Source organism: Triticum dicoccoides, chromosome 3A (assembly GCF_002162155.2).
Source record: "Triticum dicoccoides isolate Atlit2015 ecotype Zavitan chromosome 3A, WEW_v2.0, whole genome shotgun sequence".
Classification (NCBI taxonomy): Eukaryota; Viridiplantae; Streptophyta; class Magnoliopsida; order Poales; family Poaceae; genus Triticum; species Triticum dicoccoides.
Window position 1 is genome coordinate 254,962,801 of NC_041384.1, and position 14,419 is coordinate 254,977,219.

A 14,419-nucleotide genomic window follows, 5' to 3' on the forward strand; every position below is an offset into this window, starting at 1 on the left:
ATGATCGATGGGCTACACGCGGAATGCGGAGGTGCCATAATAAGCAAAGTCGTCGATGCTCCATGGCCAAAGGGTTCCTTCCCGGAGGTGTCCAACTTATGGCAGCGGGAGTGGTTTTACATCACAGCTCCCTGAAGTACTAAGTGGGTAGCTGCCTCCACCTTCCGTTCAGGCCCCCCGCCACAACTGGCGTCATGGGTCAACAAGGGGTTGGACTGGGGCCAGTTAATGACGTGCCGACATTGCAAAGTCGCATCCGAGATCTCCTCAAGAGGGATGTCAGTATCGTCAAGGTAATGCAGGTTATGCTAGTTCGTCGGGTCCTGCCATGCCAACACCGATCTCTCCGTCTGTGGGAGTTCAACCGGGAAGGACTGCGAACTATTCAGCAATTCTTCGGCATGACGCTCGAAGGGATGTATGGATTGTTCTTCGGATCACGGATAAAGTGTCCGGACACCACCGAGGATGCGGGTCTAAACTGCAATCGTTTAGATACCCATGTAAGTAATTCTGCGGCCGAACATGCTGTCTATTTATTTATCACAACATCGTTCTGAAAAAATTGCTCTTGGCCAGGACTGGATAAGAAAGGCGAAGATGATCAGGTGTTCAGCCCCCCTTCCTGAAGACTCACCGGATCCTGTGCTAGCTAGGATGCTCGAGCACGCACTTTATCAAGTGCCATCAGGGGAAGATAAAGGCAGAGACAAAGAAGCCGAAAGCGGGCCTCACGCATTACTCATCCAAACCGAGGGAATTAGTGTCTCCGCGAAGGAGGATAATCGGGGAGAAGAATCTAGAATCCCCTCTCCCCAAGGAAGGAAAATAACCGCCCCTGAAGACCTGGAAACGAAGGTTTCCAAACGAGGGAAGAAACCTTCGCCAGGGGGCCCTGCCCCGGAGGGCGTCCTTACCGCACAGTGCCCACAAGGGGGCCAGCCCTCCACCGAGCTGTAAGTGAATCAAGAGTATTTTTGGTAAATATATCCTGCTTTATCTCCGAGGACAATAACTGAGACATATATCTTGCAGTCCAGCTCGTAGCCCTTCTCAACAGAGTTCGTATTTGGGGGATCTTCTTCCGGAGATGATGGAGAGCGAAACGCCTCCCCCTGCCTCCCCGCCTCCTGGCGTGGACGACCCTGAGGTGTCGTCACGGAGGGTTTCTCCTAACCTGCCAAGGCCAGAAGGTAACCCTTTGGCCACCCGAAGTCCGGAATATTCATCTCCTATGGAGAGCAACAGAAAGAGTCCGGGACTGTCCAGTGCATGACCATACGCACTGATGAGTCTTTTGGAGAAAGCGGCTATCTCAGAGGCGCATCGTACTTTAATGGGTACGGCGGTTGAGAGGATTTCATCCGCCAAAAGTGGGTTGCATGAAGCTTTTGTGAGTCTGCTAAGAGGCTTTGAGGTACGCAAAGTAATATATAAATTTTTTTGATGGTACCGCACACGCTAGGTGTGCTCTATACAAATAGTAGCCCCTGAGACTCTAGTTGCTGTCCGGAGGCGTCAAACAGAGGATCGTAGTCCCAGGTAATGATTGTGCTACTTTCATGTGCAGGCAGCTGACGGTCCGGTGGCTCGCCGGACTGCTTAATTTGCCGGACTTAGCCGGCAACTTGACGCGGCAGATGCTGACATCGCGCTTGTGAACAAGCGGCTTGACGAGGCACAGGGTATGTATTTTCGGGTGGTCAACAAATATTAAGAGGAGCATGATGCTAGTATCTATAATGTGTTGTGACTGCACATGGAGTTGCCGCCGTGGAGACCCTTCGGGCGGAACTTGCCCAAGCCAAGGAACAAGCCAGGAGGAGTGATGCGGCCGCCCTAAAGGTGGCCGAAGAGTTAAGAGCCGAACAGGCTGCTCGTCGCCAAAGCGAAGATAAAATAGCCAACATGGCTATTGAGCTGAAGGATGCCGCTGACTGGTATGAGCTTCTTGAAAAGGAAAGCCAAGCGAAAGCGGCGGACCTGGAGAAAACCATGGTAGCAGCCAAGGAGACCCGCTCTAAAATCAGAGCAGCGAAGGAGGAGCTTCATCAAGCCGGAGATATCACAGCTGGGAAGCCCTTTTTATTGCGGACGAAGTTCGGAGATCTGAAGTATGCCCCTCTGGATCAATTATGGAGTGCTGCAGACGTGTATTCGGACCTGGCAATGAGTGCTGCAGATGTGACTGAGTTTTTCAAAGATCAAAAAGATCACGAAGTGGAAAAGTTGTTCTAGTCACAGTTCAGTGCTCCAACGCGTCCGCTGCTGTTAAATGAGCAAATGGCCGAGTGGGCTGAGCTCCATAGGTTGTCCGGGCTTGCCATGAGGTCTGTCGTGGATCATCTTTGGCCGGAAGGACCAAGGCCGAATAGTTATTTTGGGTTAGTGCAAAGATTCATTGGTGTTGTGCCACATATCGATGCTGTAAAGAGGTCGGCGTGCATAGAGGGTGCGCGGATGGCTCTTGCCCGTGTTAAGACATACTGGACAGAGATGGATGCCACCGCTATTGCAACCCGGGGTCCGACCGTAGGCCAGGTCTTGTCCGAGCACTATTTTGAAGAAGTCCTAGAAGACGCTCGTCTAATAGAGGCTCAGTGCTCGAAGAGTATCATGTTCGAGTGACATGTATCCCAATTTGTAAAAACAGTGCTATTTGGCTTATAAAAGGTTGTGTTTATACTTTTGCCTGAAAGTATTATGAGGCCTCCTGTGCGGCCGTTTTATGTATGTATATAACCTGAAAGTTTGCAGTTGTCGGCTTCAGCCCCCACACATATAATGCGGGGGTGTTCGGAAAAGCGTGTATTCACACTTGATCCAATGTCTTGGTCCATTAAGGAGGTGATAGCGCGGCGAACAAGGCAATCAGACTATATTGCTTTAACACTTTCACTTAGCCATAGGAGTTTGACAGTGGGGCTACTATATAGCCCCTGGTACTTCCGCGCTTATCCAAATGCGGTGTGCGTACATACATGACCGAGAAACCGGTCCTTCGTTAATGCGGAGGAATCGTGAAGATTCCGCTGAGTCCTCGAGTGGTTGACCAGTCTCGCGCTTTATCATGACAGTCAGTTTTCGGCTTTCTCTACTAAGGTTCTCGTCCAGATGAACCAGGGCACAATCGCAGTAGTTCTCCCGCTGCCACCTTAGCCGATAGAGCGGAATGTAAGGTAGCAAAACACGGGAGCCGGGAAAACCCAACTATTGACCAAAGACATGATTCGGAGCTGATGCATATAAGGCCAAACTCGTGACGCCGAACACTCCCTAAGGTATTTGGTCTTTACAATTTATACTGGGCTGAGTAACACCCTCGATAATAAGCCCTGAATTTCCAGGTACGTGCATTAGTCTGACGTGACAAAATGTCAATAACGCCAACATCCCTCTTGGTTATGTTGAGTATCCTAAGGGGTGAAGCAACAAGAGACAGTAAAAAAGGTTTACATAGGGTCTTAATCTAAAAAGAAACCTTTGAACGGGGCCCTGCTGCACGTCTGCGCCTGTGTCTCCGTTGTGCCGTATCCTAGAAGGGTGTAGCACGATGATCATCTGTAAGAGAGAAAAGCCCAGGTGAAAGCTTTCGTGCGAAAAATTGGTTATTCTTAATAAACCTTTAAAATTCAATCTAAATAAGATCAAGCCGAACTGTAGTCCTTTTTACATGTGGGAAGCCCCTAGCACCACCTATGGGGGTGTATTCATCGACCCAGTCTTGGGTTTATCCGAGCTGTTACAGTTAGTTGTGCGCCAGACTCGTCTAGCCGTGTCCGCGGTCTTGACGACCTATCATTTATTCTGGTTGGAGAGGGCGTTCAGTGTTCGGCTGCTAAAGCTGCCACATGTTCTTCCGCACGTAAGGAACATTCTGTGTTTCTGCTAACTATGATGATGCCACATGGACCGGGCATCTTAAGCTTAAGATAAGCGTAATGCGGTATTGCATTAAAACGAGCGAAGGCCGTTCTTCCGAGTAGTGCTTGATAGCCACTTCGGAATGGAGCGATGTCAAAGGTTAACTTTTCACTTTGGAAGTTGTCAGGAGAACCGAATACAACCTCTAGTACTAGAGAGCCTGTGCAGCGGGCCTCTGAGCCTGGTATTACTCCTTTAAAGGTAGTATTGCTTTGGCTGATTCTTGTCGGGTCTATCCCCATTTTGCGGACTGTGTCCTGATATATCAGATTAAGACTACTACCGCCGTCCATAAGGACTCGGGTGAGATGGTATCCGTCAATTATTGGGTCTAGTACCAAGGCAGCCAATCCTCCCTGCCGGATATTAGTCGGGTGATCCCTGCGATCAAAAGTGATCGGGCAGGCCGACCAAGGGTTGAACTTGGGGGTAAAGGGCTCCACGGCGTGTACGTCTCGGAGTGTGTGTTTGCTCCTCGTCTTCGTTACGTGAATCATGTTCACTGTTTTGACCTCCGGTGGGAATTTTTCTGTCCCCCAGTGTTCGGCTGGCGAGGCTCATCCTCGTCTTCGCTTGGTGTCTCCCTCCCCTTGTGTTCGGCGTTTAGCTTGCCGGCCTGCTTGAAGACCCATCATTCTCTGTTGGTGTGATTTGCGGGTTTGTGGGAGGTGCCATGAATCTGACATAATCTATCTAGAATCTTGTTTAGGCTGGATGGTCCATCTCTGCTACCTTTAAATGCCTTTTTTTCGTTGACCGGGTCGAGAGCTCCTGAATCCGGCGTTTACCGCCATGTTGTCTGGATGTCTTCCTTGTTTTGACGCTTGCTTTTATTGCGTTGTGGTTTTCCATTGCCATCCCTGACTTCGGATGTGCCTGGGTCGCTAGTGCCGCTATGGGCCAGCCAACTAGCTATCTTCGCCCACGCAAAAGCGGGTCATAAGGCTTGTTAGGGCTGCCATTGTCCTCGGTTTTTCCTGGCCGAGGTGTCTGGCGAGCCATTCGTCCCGGACATTGTGTTTGAAAGTCGCTAAGGCTTCGGCGTCCGGGCAGTCGACAATTTGATTCTTCTTAGTGAGGAATCTGTTCCAAAGCTTTCGGGATGACTCTCCGGGCTGTTGAATTATGTGACTTAAATCGTCTGCATCCGGAGGTCAGACATAGGTCCCTTGAAAATTAGCCCAAAAAGCATCTTCAAGCTCTTCCCAACTTCCAATTGAGTTTTCGGGGAGGCTCTTCAGCCAGTGCCTAGATGGTCCTTGCAACTTGAGGGGTAAGTATTTGATGGCGTGGAGATCATCTTCGCGAGCCATGTGGATATGAAGGATAAAGTCCTCAATCCAGACCCCAGGGTCCGTCGTTCCGTCGTATGCCTCTATGTTCACAGGTTTGAATCCTTCTAGGAATTCATGATCCAGAACCTCATTGGTGAAGCATAGGGGGTGCGCGGCACCTTGGTATGTGTCATGGCATTCTGACGGTTGTAGTGTTCAGTTCTAATTCTGTGTCGGAGCGCGCTTCCTAGTTCCGTAGATGGACCTGGTCATACCGGCTTTTTGGTGCAAGTCCTCACGTAAATCGTGTGCTGACTTATGTGCGACACTGTTAGCCGCCCTATCGCGGCCACGGGGTGGTCGATCCGGCTGATCGGCTGTTTTATTTTTCGGCTTTATAGGCTCTAAGGCCTCGTCATCGAATTCGGGCAGCAGCTTGCGTTTTGGATAGCTCTTTGTGTGGCGGCTGCCCTGTACTTTTCTTCAGTGTCGATTACTTTGTTCCATCTACTGTTGAGTGTATTTTGCGCGGCCTTAAGCCTTTGCTTCTGTTTCTTCAGACTCCTCGCGGTGGCGATAAGCCTTCTATGGAGGTCCTCTTGCTCCAAGTTCCTTTCCGGGATGATGTGTGCATCATCGTCCGGACTGTTCTCCTCTTCGGAGACAGGTTGATGAGCTTTACCCTTGGCGTCGCCGTGATCGGACAGCGGCTCCGTGCTATGTTCGTTGTCCGCTGGTTCATCCTGCTCTGTCGCTGGGTCCATGTGGTCGTCATTTGCTTTGGAGTCGACCGGGGTATTGTTCTTTCTTGCGTTGTTATCGCTGTTTTTGCCGAGGCGAGGTTTGGAGTGGCGCCTACATCGTCGCTTTGGTTGCTTCTCGAGGGAATTATCCTCTGCTGCATCCTTCCGTTCCTCGTCATTGTTTTCTTTGGGTGTATCCACCATGTATATATCGTGTGATGAAGTGGCTGTCCAGCGCCCTGTGGGCGGTGGTTCCTGTTCCTCTCCTGCATCGTCGTCCATACCGTCGATGTCTTTGGAGTCAAAATCAAGCAGGTCGGTTAGGTCGTCGACAGTGGCTATTAAGTGGGTGGTGGGTGGGGAATGAATTTCTTCGTCGTCCACTTCCCACTCAAGCCGGACATAGTTCGGCCAAGGGTCTCCTGACAAGGAGAGAGACCTCAATGAATTTAGCACGTCGCCCAAGGGTGAGTGCTGAAAGATATCCGCGGAGGTAAACTCCATGATCGGTGCCCAATTGGATTCGATAGGCACATATGCAGGCGGTTCAGAGCCTGTGGCCGGGGACGAATCCAAGGATCCGGCAACACAGGTCTCATAGGAGGTGGAGTCAGTGTTCGGCTCTATCGCTGCTGGGTGTGCGGCCTCCGTGGCGGGGTCCATCCACCTGTCCTCGGACGGCATGATCTACTCCGTATTGAGGGCCGGAGTAGCCACATGTGTGATCTCCCAAACACCGTCCGGCGGCAGAGCTAAGTCATGTTCGTCGCGACTGTGCGGTGCACCTGACATGGGCTCGAATTCGTCGAAGATCAAGTCTCCGCGGATGTCGGCAGTATAGTTCAAGCCTCCAAACCTGACCTGATGGCCAGGGTGTAGCTATCAATCTGCTCCAGATGGCCAAGCGAGTTGGCCCGCAGTACGAAGCCACCGAATACGAAGATCTGTCTGGGGAGAAAAACCTCACCCTGGACCGCATCGTTGCCGATGATTGAAGGAGCCATCAAACCTTATGGTGACGACACAGTGGAACTTTCAATGAAAGCACCAATATCGGTGTCAAAACCGGCGGATCTCGGGTAGGGGGTCTCGAACTATGCGTCTAAGGCAGATGGTAACAGGAGGCAGGGGACACAATGTTTACCCAGGTTTGGGCCCTCTCGATGGAGGTAATACCCTACGTCCTGCTTGATTGATCTTAATGATATGAGTATTACAAGAGTTGATCTACCACGAGATCGTAGATGCTAAACCCTAGAAGATGGCCTATGATTATGATTGTTGTCGTCCTACGGACTAAACCCTCTGGTTTATATAGACATTGGAGGGGGCTAGGGTTACACAGAGTCGGTTACAAGGGAGGGGATCTACATATCCGAATTGCCAAGCTTGCCTTCCACACGAAGGAGAGTCCCACCCGGACACGGGACGAAGTCTTCAATCTTGTATCTTCATAGTCCAACAGTCCGGCCAAAATATATAGTCCGGCTGTCCGAGGACCCCCTAATCCAGGACTCCCTCAACTACCGCAAGGGCCTGCGGTACTACCGCTCCTAGGAGCAGTACTACTGCATGCCCAGATCAGCAAATATGATATTTTGCATAGACAAGAAAAGACGGATGATGCTCCAAAGTGCCAAAGGAAAGGCGGTGCAAAGGAGTAGACGTGTATGTGATGATTCCACCCAAACCTTTCCAAAGCGGACCCCCTCTTAATAGTATGGCTTTCCTACGACTCAAATCCACCGAAAATAAACATAGAGAAACGTCGTCTTCAATAGTCTTCGAGGGGTACCAAATCGTCTTGTGCCTAGTGACGAAATGTCTGAAATACTCAATGCACACGATTAGTCCGCAAAAAGCATTGTCATCAATCACCAAAACAACTAAGGGATAAATATGCCCTTACAACGTTGTTGACGAGGAGGCCACCGGAGGCGTGCGTTGGAGCAGAGGAGGACAAGGCGTGTCGTCCTCCCCGTTCGACTGAAGTAGAGGTGGGGCAGGGAACCTCCAGCGACGCCATGACCGCAGAGAGGTGGCTGGAGGCGGCGGGGTCCTTAGATCCGGTCGAGATGGGGAACGACGGCTAGCGTGGTCGTCTCCCAATGGAGCTGAGGCAAGGGAGGAGCAGAGCTTGGGGCGGCCGGACTTGGGGCTCCATGGCCACGGCGGAGCTCCTGCGGATGTTGTTCCAAGAGAGAAAGAGAGGTCAGGGAGGTGAGACAAGGAAGGGAGAGAAAGAAGGGAGGAAGGAAGAAGGCGGAGGGGCAGCGCTGCTGCTGGTCTTCGTTGGTGGCTCGCGGGCGACACACTGCTCCAGCGAGGCAAGGCGCGGTGATGGAAGTCGAGGCCTCAGGCGCCTCCGAGCGTTGAGGCTATGAGGAGCTTTGGTGCGGAAGAACTGGTGCGATGGGGGCCTTGCGATCTGGTGGGAGGTGGCTGTGGGCTGGAAAGAGCTGGTTGGGGCGTGCGGAAAATAGGGGAGTTGGTCGGAGGAGACGCTGGTTGGCGGGGTGGATCCCGAGGGAGAGGAGTGGCGGCGTTGAGGAGGATTGGTGATACGTCTCCAACGTATCTATATTTTTTGATTGCTCCATGCTATTATATTATCTATTTTGGATGTTATTGGGCTTATTTTTTTACACTTTTATCATATTTTTGGGACTAACCTATTAACCGGAGGCCCAGCCCAAATTGTTGTTTTTTTGCCTATTTCACTGTTTCGTCGAAAAGGAATATCAAATGGAGTCCAAACGGAATGAAACCTTCGGGAACGTGATTTTCTCAATGAACGTGATCCAGGAGACTTGGAGTGGGCGTCAAGAAACAAATGAGGCAGCCACGAGGCAGGGGCGTGCCCACCCCTCCTGGGCGCGCCCTCCACCCTCGTGGGCCCCTCGTTGCTCCACCGATGTACTTCTTCCTCCTATATATATCCACGTACCCCCCAAACATCCAGGAGCACCACGAAAACCTAATTCCACCACCGCAACCTACTGTACCCAAGAGATCCCATCTTGGGGCCGTTCTCGGAGCTCCGCCGGAGGGGGCATTGATCATGGAGGGCCTCTACATCAACTCCATGGCCTCTCTGGCGATGTGTGAGTAGTTTACGTCAGACCTTCGGGTCCATAGCTAGTAGCTATATGGATTCTTCTCTCTCTTTGGATCTCAATACAAAGTTCTCCTTGATTCTCTTGGAGATCTATTCGATGTAATCTTCTTTTGCGGTGTGTTTGTCGAGATCCGATGAATTGTGGGTTTATGATCCAAATTATCTATGAACAATATTTGAATCTTCTCTGAATTCTTTTATGTATGATTGGTTTATCTTTGCAAGTCTCTTCGAATTATCAGTTTGGTTTGGCCTACTAGATTGATCTTTCTTACAATGGGAGAAGTGCTCAGGTTTGGGTTCAATCTTGCGGTGCTCGATCCGAGTGACAGAAAGGGAAATGACACGTATTGTATTATTGCCATCGAGGATAAAAAGATGGGGTTTATATCATATTGCATGAGTTTATCCCTCTACATCATGTCATCTTGATTAAAGCGTTACTCTATTGTTATGAACTTAATACTCTAGATGCATGCTGGATAGCGGTCAATGTGTGGAGTAATAGTAGTAGATGCAGAATCGTTTCGGTCTACTTGTCGCGGACGTGATGCCTATATACATGATCATGCCTAGTTATTCTCATAATTATTCGCTTTTCTATCAATTGCTTGACAGTAATTTGTTCACCCACCGTAATACTAATGCTATCTTGAGAGAAGCCACTAGTGAAACCTATGGCCCCCGGGTCTATTTTCCATCATATAAGTTTCCAATCTATTTTATTTTGCTTTATTTACTTTCAATCTATATCATAAAAATACCAAAAATATTTATCTTATTATTATAATCTCTATCGGATCTCACTCTTACAAGTGGTCGTGAAGGGATTGACAACCCCTTTATTGCGTTGGTTGCGAGGTTCTTATTTGTTTGTGTAGGTACGAGGTGACTTGCGTGTGGTCTCCTACTGGAATGATACCTTGGTTCTCAAAAACTAAGAGAAAAACTTGTGTTGCTTTACTGCTCCACCCTTTCCTCTTCAAGGGAAAACTAACGCAGTGCTCAAGAGGTCACAAGAAGGATTTCTGGCGCCGTTGCCGGGGAGATCTACGCCAAGTCAAGACATACCAAGTACCAATCACAACTCTTATCCTTCGCATTACATTATTTGCCATTTGCCTCTCGTTTTCCTCTCCCCCACTTCACCCTTGCCGTTTTATTCGCCTCTTTCCCATCTGTTTTCTTGTACCATGGCCGATTCAAAAAGGGCTAAGGGTTCTCTCCCGGGTTTTACCTTGGATAGTCCCTCTGTTCTCTCTAAGCTCATAAATAATGATGCTATGGAAAGACCTACCGGGGTTATCAATGAGAGTTTGAATAATTTCGATGAAGATGATCTCAGAATTTTTCGTTATTTACTTGATGAATCTTTGAAAGACGCTTGGGATAGGCAATTAAGGATTCAAGCTAGCTATGTGCCCCAATATCAAATTGAGGTTTACCTGAAAAGCTTTTATATTGGTTTGCCCTCCTCATTCAAGCAAGTTTTAGATTCTATCTTTGAAGAAGGTTTTCTTGAGGGGGATCCTATTGGTACTTATGAAAGGATGAAAACTATATTTGGACACCCCATGTGTGAGAAGGTTGAATCTACCTCTCTTTTGTGCTTTTACCAAAATGAAATTATCAAAGAAATGAGGGCTAGCTTAGATGCCAATTTCCGTAACATACTTAATCTTTCTTCTACTATCAATGGCCATGTGCTATCTCAAAATAGAAAGATAAATGCTATGGAAAATAATTTTTCTCTTTTCTTTCCTAATACCAAAGATGGCAATACCTAGATCTATCTTCGCTTTTATGCCTAGCTAGGGGCGTTAAACGATAGCACTTGTTGGGAGGCAACCCAATTTTATTTTTATTCCTTGCTTTTTGCTCCTGTTTAGTAATAAATAATTTATCTAGCCTCTATTTTGGTTGTGTTTTTTGTGTTTAATTAGTGTTTGTGCCAAGTAGAACCGTTGGGAAGACTTGGGGAAAGTCTTTTTGATCTTGCTGTAAAAAAACTGAAACTTTAGCGCTCACGAGAATTGCTGCCATTTTTTATTGAAGAGCTATTTAGTTAATTCTTTTTGCAGATGATTAATATATAAATTCCTCACGTACATCAATTTATTTTAGAATTTTTGGGTTCCAGAAGTTTGCGTTAGTTACATATTACTACAGATTGTTCTGTTTTTGACAGATTCTGTTTTTCGTGCGTTGTTTGCTTATTTTGATGAATCTATGGCTAGTAAAAGAGTTTATAAACCATAAAGAAGTTGGAATATAGTAGGTTTAACACCAATATAAATAAAGAATGAGTTCATTACAGTACCTCGAAGTGGTGTTTTGTTTTATTTCGCTAACGGAGCTCGCAAGATTTTCTATTTAAGTTTTGTGTTGTGAAGTTTTCAAGTTTTGGGTAAGGATTCGATGGATTATGGAACAAGGAGTGGCAAGATCCTAAGATTGGGGATGACCATGACACCCCAAGGTAAAATACAAGGACACCAAAAAGCCTAAGCTTGGGGATGCCCCAGAAGGCATCCCCTCTTTTGTCTTTGTTCACCGGTAACTTTACTTGGAGCTATATTTTTATTCGCCACATGATATGTGTTTTGCTTGGAGCGTCTTGTATGATTTGAGTCTTTGCTTTTTAGTTTACCACAATCATCCTTGTTGTACACACCTTTTGAGAGAGACACACATGAATTGGAATTTATTAGAATACTCTATGTGCTTCACTTATATCTTTTGAGCTATATAGTTTTTGCTCTAGTGCTTCGCTTATATCTTTTAGAGCACGGCGGTGGTTCTGTTTTATAGAAATAATTGATCTCTCATGCTTCACTTATATTATTTTGAGAGTCCTTTAGAACAACATGGCAATACTAAAAACTTTCATGTAAGTGCATTGAATACTAAGAGAAGTTTGATACTTGATGATTGTTTTGAGATATGGAGATGGTGATATTAGAGTCATGCTAGTTGAGTAGTTGTGAATTTGAGAAATACTTGTGTTGAAGTTTGTGATTCCCGTAGCATGCACGTATGGTGAACCGTTATGTGATGAAGTCGGAGCATGATTTATTTATTGATTGCCTTCCTTATGAGTGGCGGTCGGGGACGAGCGATGGTCTTTTCCTACCAATCTATCCCCCCAGGAGCATGCGCGTAGTACTTTGTTTTGATAACTAATAGATTTTTGCAATAAGTATGTGAGTTCTTTATTACTAATGTTGAGTCCATGGATTATACGCGCCCTCACCCTTCCACATTTGCTAGCCTCTCTAGTACCGCGCAACTTTCGCCGGTACCATAAACCCACCATATACCTTCCTCAAAACAGCCACCATACCTACCTATCATGGCATTTCCATAGCCATTCTGAGATATATTGCCATGCAACTTTCCACCGTTCCGTTTGTTATGACACGCTTCATCATTGTCATATTGCTCTGCATGATCATGTAGTTGACATCGTATTTGTGGCAAAGCCACCGTTCATAATTCTTTCATACATGTCACCTTTGATTCATTGCATATCCCGGTACACCGCCAGAGGTATTCACATAGAGTCATATTTTGTTCTAAGTATTGAGTTGTAATTCTTGAGTTGTAAGTAAAAAGAAGTGTGATGATCATCATTATTAGAGCATTGTCCCAGTGAGGAAAGGATGATGGAGACTATGATTCCCCCACAAGTCGGGATGAGACTCCGGACGGAAAAAAAAGAAAAGAGGCCAAAAAAAGAAGAAGGCCCAAATAAAAAAATGAGAGAAAAAATAGAAGGGACAATGTTACTATCCTTTTTCCACACTTGTGCTTCAAAGTAGCACCATGATCTTCATGATAGAGAGTCTCCTATGTTGTCACTTTCATAAACTAGTGGGAATTTTACATTATAGAACTTGGCTTGTATATTCCAATGATGGGCTTCCTCAAATTGCCCTAGGTCTTCGTGAGCAAGCAAGTTGGATGCACACCCACTTAGTTTCTTTTGTTGAGCTTTCATACACTTATAGCTCTAGTGCATCCGTTGCATGGCAATCCCTACTCACTCACATTGATATCTATTGATGGGCATCTCCATAGCCCGTTGATACGCCTAGTTGATGTGAGACTATCTTCTCCTTTTTTGTCTTCTCCACAACCACCATTCTATTCCACCATAGTGCTATATCCATGGCTCACGCTCATATATTGCGTGAAGATTGAAAAAATTTGAGAACATCAAAAGTATGAAACAATTGCTTGGCTTGTCATCGGGGTTGTGCATGATTTAATATTTTGTGTGATGAAGATAGAGCATAGCCAGACTATATGATTTTGTAGGGATAACTTTTCTTGGCCATGTTATTTTGAGAAGACATGATTGCTTAGTTAGTATGCTTGAACTATTATTATTTCTATGTCAATATTAAACTTTTATCTTGAATCTTTCAGATCTGAACATTCATGCCTCGATAAAGAAAAATTACATTGAGAAATATGTTAGGAAGTATTCCACATCAAAAATTATTTTATCATTTACCTACTCGAGGATGAGCAGGAATTAAGCTTGGGGATGTTGATACGTCTCCAACGTATCTATAATTTTTGATTGCTCCATGCTATTATATTATCTATTTTGGATGTTATTGGGCTTCTTTTTACACTTTTATCATATTTTTGGGACTAACCTATTAACCGGAGGCCCAGTCCAAATTGTTTTTTTTTTGCCTATTTCAGTGTTTCGCCGAAAAAGGAATATCAAACGGAGTCCAAATGGAATGAAACCTTCGGGAACATGATTTTCTCAACGAACGTGATCCAGGAGACTTGGAGTGGGCGTCAAGAAATAAACGAGGTGGCCACGAGGCAGGGGGCACGCCTACCCCCCTGACGCGCCCTCCACCCTCGTGGGCCCCTCGTTGCTCCACCGGCGTACTTCTTCCTCCTATATATATATATCCACGTACCCCCCAAACATCCAGGAGCACCACGAAAACCTAATTCCACCGCCGCAACCTTCTGTACCCAAGAGATCCCATCTTGGGGCCTTTTCCGGAGCTCCGCCGGAGGGGGCACTGATCACAGAGGGCCTCTACATCAACTCCATGGCCTCTCCGGTGATGTGTGAGTAGTTTACTTCAGACCTTCGTGTAACGCCCCGGACACACCCGCCGATGGTCGTTACTCCTGGCGAGATCTAGACTGGCCCCACAGATCAATACTAGTCTTTTCTGCGCACTTTGTCCTCACTCGTGCGCACCCGGGAGCAACTTCCCGGTCGGTCACCCATCCTGAAACTACTCCAGGTTGAGCACGCTTAACTTTGGAGTTCTGTTCGAATGGGCTTCCGGAAAAGAAGGAATTCCTTATTTATATGAGTA